We start from the raw sequence: 12015 nt of genomic DNA on the forward strand, positions 1-12015 counted from the left end.
TCCCGAGGGGGTCGGAAGGGAGGCAAGGCAAAGACGACATCCGCTAACCCTGAGGTTAAAGAGTCCAAAGAGCTCCGCGATGCAACAACAATGGAGGCGACGAGTAAAACAAGACAGGAGGTCAGTGCTAGAAAATCGCATGGTAGATGTTGGGGGGACGAGCTGTTTAAAGACCCCAAGGACCTCGCGCCCTTGCGCCCCCCCCCCCCCCAGCAAAAATGTTTTTGGGGGGTAAAACTCAACCAACTACCTCAGCTATTAAAGCTCTTATAACTCCCAAAGAAACTCTGCTTACATCTATAATTGCTATCCCTCCTAAGTCTCAACGCACCTACACCTCCATTAGGCTTTCAACAAGAAGCCGGCACTCTAGTAGACACAGAGCCCTACACTGAAAAAGACGGACTTCAGGGGGCGATTCTTAACACTGCCAACCCTAACGTCATGAACAACACCTTCACAGAACCCTCTAACGCAGTCCCAAATCCAGTTTTCCCTACATGTTTTCCTACCTTAATCTTTCTAACGGGATACAGCTGGGATCTCCATTACTGCTTCCCAATGAAGAAGGGAATGGTGTTCCATCCAGGGCACTTGAAGCACAGTCGACCGGCCTAGCAAACGTTATTCAGAGCCTAGTGGCCCCCGTTGGGGTGCAAGCTCCCTGGACTCCTGAGGTTGGCCAAGAGCACTTTTACTCAGTCTCTGACAGTACCCCTACTTCCTCAGGCGAAGAAGAGTTTGACGTAAGCGAAGACGATAGCGACGTCTCTAAAACAGATACCGGAACTGTTCTACGCCCAAAAAAGTCCAGAAGCAAAAGTAAACGACGTAGTGAGCTGAGATGGGATTACTCAGATTCCCAGATGTCATACCCTCTGGAAGAGGATCTCAGCACAGCACAACTGGGTAACACAGAAAATCCTCAAGTAATCCCTACCGAGCCCTCCTTAGCTTCCATTCTAGCTTCTATTAAAGTGTTTCACGAGGAGGTGCGCTCAGACAACCGGTCAGCTAAATGTGCTCCCAAGAAGCTCCAGGGGGGGCTGAGAAGACTGAATAAAACCTGTACGGATGTAAGTGACCGGGTTGTTATGGTAGAAGCTCGTACGGAGCATTTGGAAAAGGAATCTGTTACTATCAAACAACAGAGTGAGTCTAATGCTGCCTGTCTAGTAGATCTAATGTCAAAGATGGAGGATCAAGAAAACCGCCAGCGTAGGAACAACCTTCGCCTCCTTGGTATCCAGGAAGGAAGAGAAGGCGACGACCCTAGAGGTTTTATTGTCAAACTCTTACAGGCCTCTTTTCCTGATGTACAGGGATGGGATTGGAACCGAGAGGTTCAGAGAGCCCACCGATTCCCCCTCTACCAAAAACGGCAGAGCAACAATGGCGATAATCCCGGGGGGCTACCAAGGGCCTTCTTAGTGTACTTTGGGAACTTCCTCCTCAGGCAGCTCATTTACGATCAGGCTCGCCCTAACTCTAAGAAAGGGGCTAATGGAATAACTTTCTTTGCCAAACCTGACTTCTGTCACCAGACTGTAGAACGAAGATGGCGGCTGAGACAGTTAATTTCTCCGTTTCAACAGCTTGGAGCTGAAGTGTACCTAATGAATCCAGCCAGGCTCAAAGTAATTTTTAACAGGGACACCAAGACCTTTGTGTCCGAGGTTAAGGCTGGTCAATATCTTGAGGACCTGAAGGCCAAGAAAAACTCCAAATGATAGAGGGGCAGGAAGGAGGGGAGGGGAGGGAGGAAGGAAGAGGAAGAAAGGGAAATAAGGGGGAAGGGGGGGAAAAAAAAAGAAAAGAAAAAAAAAATTGGACATATGGACACGAGAGGGCCCGATTCACAGAACAAACTTAAGACTAAATCCTAAACTTACTACCATTTTGGTATTCACAGAATGCACCTACTACTACTGGTATTCACAGAGTGAACTTACTACTTTTGCTATTCACAAAATGAATTTAGGACTTTTGCTATTCACAGAATCCATTTACGACCACTAAACTTACGTCCGCACTCGGGCCGGAATTTCCGCCTCCGGAGCGGAATTTCCGGGTCCGGAGCGGAAAGTCTGCTCGCGGGCCGGAAAGTCTGCTCCGGAGGCGGAATTTTCGCTCTCGGGCCGGAAATTCCACTCTCGGGCCAGAAATTCCGCTCTCGGGCCGGAAAATCAGATTTGGGACCAGACTACATTAACTGTGGCCATTGATCATTTGAGCCAAGGGGAAACACCTGTTCAAGTCCCTACCATCCCCCACCATGCATCAGCTGACGCACTCCAGCCAATCCCAGCCAACGGCTCCAGTTAGCCATCATGTTGCTAGTGCCTACCATCCCCCACCATGATCCAGCTGAAGCCAATTAACACTGATTGACCAGCAGCAAAAAACATTTGAAAGCAGCACACAGTGAAGGAACAGGTTTGGCCACACAGAGTTTGTATTTGCAAGCAGAGACCGGCTAAGAAAAATGGACCCCCTGAAGAGAAAGAGGAACTACACTGCAGAGGAGACCACCATGCTTGTGGAGTTCATTGTCAGGCACCACAAACGCCTCTATGGACTCCCACCCTACTGCACCAGTGGGACACAGAAGGCAGCCCTGTGGCAGCAATTATCCACTGTTGTCACAGCATTGGGGGAGGAGAGGCGCACTGTCCAGGACCTAAAAAAAAATGGCAGGATGAGCGGCTGAGGATAAAGGAGAAATACTCCAGGATTGAATTACAACGGATCATCCCAGCCGCATACTCTGGACCACGCATCCGCCACACCCCACTGGAGGAGGATATCTTGACAACCATACACCCCCACTTGGTCCATGGGCTGCCTGTCAGTGACGTCCGCTACGTGGTACCAGGTAAGTGGGATACAAAGATAAAGTGCATGAATAGAATGTCTGTGTTGCACTGTCAGTGTGAATAAGGAAGTAGTCCAAAGTGTATAAATTAATCCGTCAGTCAGAGACTCCTGTGTCACCCTCTGTATGTAGCAATACAAGTCCCACAATCCTTAGCGATGGAAATGGCAAATCCCTCCCCCACTACAGAAAACATGGCCACTGTCCAGTTGCAGTAATACACCAGCCCGCTAAGTAGCAATTGACAAATATCAGCAGAGATGCGCCAGTAACAATGCCACACGCAATCCAACTCTTGTGCAACCGCGGATGCGTCACATTTACAATGCGGTGCACTGTGGCGCTGGGATAGACAGATGTGTGTCGCAACTGATGGCATTAGGGGGATGCTCTGCTGGAGTAGTGTCGCAAGTGTGACGCAACTCCGTCAATGTCCATGGACCGCCTACACCTAACGTTCAGGGCCACTCATTACATGTGCCTCAAGCTGGTTTAAGTTTGTATGGCACCACCCTATGAAAAGTGACTACGTGAAATGACGTCGATTACAATGCATCACTTGTACAAGGCATAACCAAATAAACACACACCCTGCCTACATCACAACTGATGCATGTTTAATGTTGCGCAGGACCGCACACCGTGAGGCATCCCCATAGATGCATAACATTGTGAATAAGTCTAAATGTGTCACCTGTATTACCCCACCGCTGTGTCACAGAAGTGACGCAACTGCGGTGTAAATGTATTACAAGGGGTGTGGAAACATGCCACTAAATATCAAAGAAGTAAATCACCCCGTGCAAGCTTAAAGCACAAAGCAGAAGGTGAGAGAATCATCAGATCCAAAAGTCAGACACCTATTCTGTTGTACATTTCCCACCCTGCCACGCCATTACGACCCCAATGCACCACTGCTCCTACCTGCCCAGTTAGCGGCAGTACTGCATAACACTGTTAGCATGCAGAAGAAATGGGGAAATCACAGAAATGTTCCACTAGCACATATTCCAGATGTTTAGTTTTCTCTCTTCTCACCCATTGACACATTCAGCCAGAGCACAGACAACTGCCGCAGCAGAGGTCCCTGCATCGACTGGGAGGAATCGCCACCGTACACCCTCACTGACTGGTAAGTCAAAGTGGCCAGGAGATGGTCAAAATGCATACATTGTCAGGAGTGACCGAGGGACATATAGTGCTCACATATGAAAGTCAACCAGAGATGAACAAATAGCTGCATTACTATTGGAGTAGTCAATGGACATCCACCTTTAGCTAATTATAATTGTGAACAGCTGAAGACAATATATTACATGTCTTGGCTCATCAAACCTTCGTAATTGCGGAACATGACATGTTTTTCAGCAACAGCCCCAGACCTGGGAATACAATCCTGTTATCGAGTGCCACAACTACTCAAAAGGGTGCCCCCACTATGTTGTAATGGTGTCTGTAGGCGTAATCAATCAAAGTAATTGACTGAAATATGGCAATGATGAACAAGTGAGATCCCAGGGTCATTAGTATTGACAATGCATACACTTTCCAACTTTGAATGTTTCCAATATAGATCAAATTCCCAGTCCACACAGCTGGTCATGTACCACTTACATTGTCTGGCTTTTGTGTTGCCCATCAACAAAACACGATAGTGGACCTCACATCAGGATCCGTAGACATGACATTGTGATATTGGTTGCATCCAGGTAGTGGGCCCATTCAAAGTCATGTGGGAGCAATCATGAAATTACGTATAACACACTTCAGCGACACTGGTGCCCACAACCGCTTGTGCTCATCCTTTGTGCCAGAAATCTAGTGCATCACATGTGGCTGCCGGAATGTAAAGTAGCAAAACACACTTATCATTGTAGGTACAACGAGGTCCTCCCAGAATCAAAGACACACACTGACTTCTGCTACAAGGTTGTTGGCTGTGACATCTGTTCAGGGCCTACACACTGTTCCCGTGCTGGGCCAAGGGAGGGGAACCCAAGAATATATCAGGCTGACTGCTCATGAAATGTGCCTTTCACGTCCGCCGTATGTTGTATGTGTATTACAACACTGTTGTTCTGCATCACAATATGCTCACATATGGCATTTGAACCCATGCAAGATCAGACCCTGGTGGCTAATGAAAGGATGACACAAAATGTATGCCAATTGAGTGCAGATGGACATTCAATAGTACCATGAGTCATATGAAGTGACCAAAACACAACCGGCTTGCAATTCAATGATAGGAAACACCATGATGAAAATAGCATGGCTGAGGCCAACACTGATGCCAGTAGTGTACCTTTGAGATGAATGTAGGGGCTGCTAAGGTGAATCTTCATGCAGTTACACCTGCTAAATGACAAGGCAGAAGAGCAACACGCTAATCCAGTGCAGGCAGAAGGCATCAAAGCCTCTCAGCCTATCCGCAATGTGTGAGTATAAACCAAATGTTAAATTCTGCTTGCTTCCTCTCCTACTGTATTCACATGTATAGGTGAGTGTTTGACATATGAGGTTTGGATGTCTGCTGTACAAGACACCAATCGTCGTCAGCTAAGTAGTACCATGATCTGGGAAATAGAGTACGCAAAGAGAGGACACTCAAAGGATGGACATAAGACATCTGTGTTCTCTCATACAAATATGTGTGACTTCATGCGTGGGGAAGCACAAATGAGCAACATCATGTCCCTGACTATTGCAAATCTCACACATGAAACCCTTTCTGACTTGACAACAAACAACATGAGACTCAGGAAATATGTAAGTCTGAATGGCAAAGGTGATAGCAGTGTAATGGGGAGGAATCCGGGTCATTTATCCCTTCCTATCAGTAATCTTCTCATACATGTGTGTCTGTTGATGTGTCATCTTATTGAGGTCACTGCTGTGTGGAGGAAATGGCTGGCAACTGCTGCATGTGAGCAGGTGCCCAAATGTAAAGTTCAGGAGCTAATCATGCAGCACATAGTTCTGGATTACCCACAAATGGTCATTGAGAATGACATGTTGGCTCAGAGCTACCATCTGTGGTTGCAAAATATAGACCTGTATGTCCTATCACAGCTGCTGACCGGATTACACCACAGCAGCGTGCACCATCCCGGGGACTGAATGACATCCTGGCTGCAGCAGTTCAACCCTCGCGCACCCGTCCTTCAGGTAATTCTAGCATGAGGTGTCTGTTGATGTGTCATCTTATTGATGTCACTGCTGTGTGGAGGAAACGGCTGGCAACTGCTGCATGTGAGCAGGTGCCCAAATGTAAAGTTCAGGAGCTAAACATGCAGCACATAGTTCTGGATTACCCCCAAATGGCCATTGAGAATGACATGTTGGCTCAGAGCTACCATCTGTGGTTGCAAAATATAGACCTGTATGTCTTATCACAGCTGCTGACCGGATTACACCACAGCAGCGTGCACCATCCCGGGGACTGAATGACATCCTGGCTGCAGCAGTTCAACCCTCGCGCACCCGTCCTTCAGGTAAATCTAGCATGAGGTGTCTGTTGATGTGTCATCTTATTGATGTCACTGCTGTGTGGAGGAAACGGCTGGCAACTGCTGCATGTGAGCAGGTGCCCAAATGTAAAGTTCAGGAGCTAAACATGCTGCACATAGTTCTGGATTACCCCCAAATGGTCATTGAGAATAACATGTTGGCTCAGAGCTACCATCTGTGGTTGCAAAATATAGACCTGTATGTCTTATCACAGCTGCTGACTGGATGACACCACAGCAGCGTGCACCATCCCGGGGACTGAATGACATCCTGGCGGCAGCAGTTCAACCCTCGCTCACCCGTCCTTTAGGTAATTCTAGCATGAGGTGTCTTGTTGATGTGTCATCTTATTGATGTCACTGCTGTGTGGAGGAAACGGCTGGCAACTGCAGCATGTGAGCAGGTGCCCAAATGTAAATTTCTGGAGCTAAACATGCTGCACATAGTTCTGGATTACCCACAAATGGTCATTGAGAATGACATGTTGGCTCAGAGCTACGATCTGTGGTTGCAAAATATAGACCTGTATGTCTTATCACAGCTGCTGACCGGATTACACCACAGCAGCGTGCACCATCCCAGGGACTGAATGACAGCCTGGCTGCAGCGTTGAAACCATCGCGCACCTGTCCTTCAGGTAATTCTGGCATGAGGTGTGTCACTGGCTTCGACTCCAAAGCCATGACAGAGATCCTGATTCCCCTCTGCATGTAATCAGCAGTTGTTGTGTACAAAGTGAAATACAAATGAGGAGTGTCATGTGCCTGTCTGACAATTGGTGATGCAGATAATTGAGAATGTTGTCACTTCCCTCTACAGCTGCTGTTTCAGGGACAGCTAGGCCTACAAAAGCCGTGAGGAGACAGGTCCAGCAGGTGACACTAGGGGGGAACACCAAGGGACAGAGAGTTGTGGCTGGAGCTGGTGAGTTTGCCTGTATCTGTGTAACACCTCAGTGCTATGGTGTGAGCTGTCATTTGTGGTGGTACCCTACACAGGTCACATAATCCTCATCTGTTGATGCAAAGTACAGTTAATACAAACCCTTGTGTTGCACCACATGTTATACCAGGTCAATCCCTAATACGGTTGCAACCTCTGTTCCAGGGGATGCTGATGACGAGGATGACAGGCCTATGACCAGTGCGGGCCGACGGGGAATCAGAGGGGAGAATCCCCTGATCCTCCAAGCTGTGATGTCGGCTGCAAGCACTGCTCAGGAGGAGGAGGATGAATTTCCTGAGGACGTCTACTTGGTGGATGATGAGGACTACATGTCTGATGACGATGAAGATGCCAATGCGCGCTATCGTGCCAGATTGGCTAAATCGGTCAGGGCATCAACTCCTCTGCCAAGCAACGTCCATCAGCCTCCTTCCAAGCATACCATGGCCTATCCCCAGACTCAAGCAAACCAGCCACAGCACCCACGCATCACAACACAGACATCACTCCCTCACAGTCCTCACGTCCAGGACCAACATGGTGGTTTCCCTACCCACTCTTCCCTGGACAGTGTATCCCTGCCATCCTCTCCACCATCTGGGGGTAGTACCAGCCCTGTTGTGCTACCGGAATCTCCTGGGCACCATTCACCTGCCCACAGGCTCCCACCTGCCACCCCCCCCCCCTGCTGTAGGACCTGCTCATCCCATCCATGGCAGACAGCTGCAGAGAGGGCCTGCACCTGGCTGTGATGGCCAGTGGGAGCAGGACTTCTACCAACAGCAGAGCGATGTGAGGCAGGACATTAGTGCCATAGGGGCTACCCTGTCCGACATGTCGGACTCCCTGCAGGACATGGTCTACTTCCCTCAGGCGGTGGAGAGGCTGAGCCAAGTGTTGGATAGGATGGATAGGACTTGGCAGGACATGTCCAGAAATATGCGAGACATGCTATCCATCCAAAGGGAAGAGAGTACAAGACACCATGCCTTGGCCATGAAGATGATGGAGGGCATATTGAGAGTGAGCCAACCTTTCCCTTCACGGTCAACGCAGGGAGGGGAGCCATCATATCTGCCCACAGGACAGCACATCCCCACACCTGTACCATCTGCACACCAACAGAGCAAAGGGAGACATCCACACCAGCGGCCTGAACTGGCACTCCCAACACCACCCCCTGTACAGGCACTCCCACCACCTGCACAACCACCACCAACCCCTGTACAGGCACTCCCGCCACCTGCACAACCACCATCAACATCCGGAACAGGCACTGTCCCCACCTGCACAACCACCAACAACCCCTGTACAGGCACTCCCACCACCCGCACAACCAAAACCACCCCCTGTACAGGCACAACCACCACCTGCACAACCACCACCAACCCCTGTACAGGCCCTCCCACCACCTGCACAACCAAAACCACCCCCTGTACAGGCACTCCCACCACCTGCACAACCACCACCACACCCTGTACAGGCACTCCCACCACCTGCACAACCACCACCACACCCTGTACAGGCACTCTCACCACTTGCACAACCGGCCCTTGTCCAGGCACAACCATCAGGTGTGCACACACCACCTGCACCAGCACATGTAGATGACCCTGGACAGTCCCTTGGACAGTACACACCTCCACGTAGGCGGCGAGCCAGAGCTGAGCACTCCGAGCGGTCCTCCCCCCCAAATTGCGACGTCGCAAGCTCGATCCCCGGTGACAGGAACCCAGGACTATGTAACCACGTGATTGTGTGTTCACCAAATAAAGACCTCAAAATAAAGAACTCTGTTGTGTCTCATGTCCTGTGTAACGATGTAGGTGGCCTCGAGATGTGAGAAGGTATGTGTGTGACACAGTTACAAGTGTAACCCTTCATTGCAACAAGCCATTATGTGCATAGCAGATGACTCACCAAATATGTGTCCTGATTCAGAACCCGACATTCTAACTGAAGTCAAACAAGTAGAAGTAATTAGGATTCCTCAAATATATTTAGGATTCAACAGAACAACCGTCCGTTTGGAAGGGAGGAAGGAAAACAAATGATGGTCTTGATGCAGAAGGAGAAGGGAACCTGGATTGGGGTGGGGCAACAAAAATATAACACGTCAGGGAGCATCAGGGAAAACAGTCTATTTACAAGGGGAAACTGAAATAATTGTTCACGTCAATGTCTCCGTCAAAAGTCAAGTGTCCTTCTGGTCATCCTCTAGGACCACAATGTCCAGATCCTCTGAGTCCGAGGCAGGCACAAGTCTGGCAGGTGCAGTAACAGGCACCACATGTGTTCGTGACACACGAGGAGTACAGGGGGTAACAGTGTGGGGCAACGGACAGAGGGAGACATTGACGGTGGTATGGGAAGGGATTGGGGAGACAACAGACGACATGGCTGTGGTCAGTGAATTGATGCTGGTGGCAAGGGTGGCCATACATCGGAGCATGTCCTCTCGCATCATGCGTACCTCCATACACACTTGTAGCTGGATGCAAGTGGACATGTCTGGCTGACCCTCACACATCCACATCAAGTCCGCTGGCACAGCCACAGGAGGAACAACACCGGGAGGGGTCTGGGGGGGACAGGAGGGATGTGGTGCCTGAGGTCCAGAGCCAATGATGTTGTGGGGCTGGCGGCGACGATGAGGGGGACTTGTTGCAGGGGATTCAGCTGGAGCCCCCGATGGCATGGGGGACTCTAGAGGTAGGGAGGGGCTGATGGCAGGCCCAGGTTGTGTGTTGGCCTGCCCCAAGGACACCTCTTCAGGGCCCACAGGTGAAGTGTCATGGGGAGAGTAGCTTCCCAACACATCATGGTCCGAGGTGTCGGGTTCACCCCCCCTTCAATGTCTTCAGCCTCCACCTGGGATGTAGCACCAGCATCAGGGTGTCCCTTGTCAGTCCGGGTGGGCACAATCCCCTTGCCTCTTGATGTAGTGGGTCCCTCCTCATCCTCCTCTTCCTCGCTGGTGGAAAGAGGGTGTAGCCGCCGCCGCACTGGTGGCCTCTTGCTCTGGACCTGGTCCTGCTGCCCTTCCGTTTCGCCAGCTGTGCCTGCAGAAATGTAAGCAAAGTCCTAATGTCATGGTTGTGTCATGCAGGACGAGACACATACCTAGAGGAGCCAAGCTCAGACTTATTTTCCTCTGATCACACTCTATAGTTGTCACCGTCTATGAGCTGACATTACGTGTATGTTCACTGTCACTTACTGGATTTAGTCTGACATGGCCATCTCACGTGGATGTTTGTGGCTTACACAACTGTATTGCCCAACCCTCAACCTGGCATTCTGGTGATCTGTGTGTCCTGCCACTGCGACATGTGCAAGTTCCAAAAGAAGTCCACCAATGGAGAACATGAAGAGTCCTGATTTCTCGGATTTTGGCCATTCATAGGGAGTCACAGCTATTTAAGGTCTGGACAAGTGTCATCTGCTTTGTGTCATTGTATGGGACAAGACAAGTGGGGAATGGGGGTCACACATCCACTGAGGCTCTGGGCTATTTGTGTAGCTACATTGTGAGTCTAGCCTTGGGCTGTCCCCACACATGATCTGACTATCCAGTGCACATATTGTCTTTGGTGACTGATATGGTAATGCAGTACACCGCTGAACAGTGGGGGATTGTTGTGACAGCTACCTGTACATGTGAAATGTCAAAAAGCCCACTGAGGGTGAGACGTCTGTCAGTGGACACCCCTTGCAAATTTAGAAGCACTTAGGAGTGATGCAAGGATGTCAAAGTCTGTCTTGACTCCATGGCACATGAAGATTTGTCACAATTTGAACCCAAACTCTACAGATGCAATGCAAGTCATAGCATCCAATGCCCTTTGGCCTGCCATGCTCACTCTGGACAGTGTCTGTACCATTGCTCATCCAATTCACACATGATTTCCTAGTGCCAATTGTAGTGGTGCGGGAGGAGCAGATTTCAGTATTTATGCACTATTATGGCTCATTTAGCCAGTTTCTAAAGATACGTGGTATGGAGGAAAGGATATACAAAAATATTCGAACAAGGACACTTTTAATTATCCATTCACATGTGTTTAAATTCACTTCTCATTTTCTTTGTATTTGTGCTGAGCATATACAAACACATATATTTACAAAACCAAACCTCTGTACATATAACAAAACTACGCTACTGTCCTAAACATTAATTTTCAATAGTGGCTCCCCCCTTCAATAGTGTGGACAACCCCAGAGGGCATATACATTGCATGAGAAGTATCAATGTCCCCATAAATTCTAAGGCAATGCAAGGTTGTTGAATCCCAACACAATCAAAATCTTATGGGTCCCTCTGTAAAACCAAAATGTCGACGCGGGCGCGTTTCAGCCAATCAATTCCTTTTGGCCTCTTCAGGACAAGGATAACCGCAGCAATCTTAGGCTGGTCCCTCTACTCAGCATACCAAGCGTAAGTACTGTACAATAGCCCAGAGTGGGACGCAGGGGATCCACGCCCTATTCCATCTGTTTATTGAAAAGTCAGCTGGGCACCCTGTTCGTGTTCTAAAAGCAAGATTTATTCCGTCGTGATTACACGCTTGCTTCTCTGGCCTCTCCTTGATAGCTCTTCCGCATCTATCGGTGCTAACTCTCGCTACGCGAGTTTGTTCAGGAGAGCACTATCTGCAGCGTATGCTGCAGATAGTGCTCTCCTG

The sequence above is a fragment of the Triturus cristatus genome, chromosome 2_1, assembly GCF_964204655.1.
Source record: "Triturus cristatus chromosome 2_1, aTriCri1.1, whole genome shotgun sequence".
NCBI classification, from domain to species: Eukaryota; Metazoa; Chordata; class Amphibia; order Caudata; family Salamandridae; genus Triturus; species Triturus cristatus.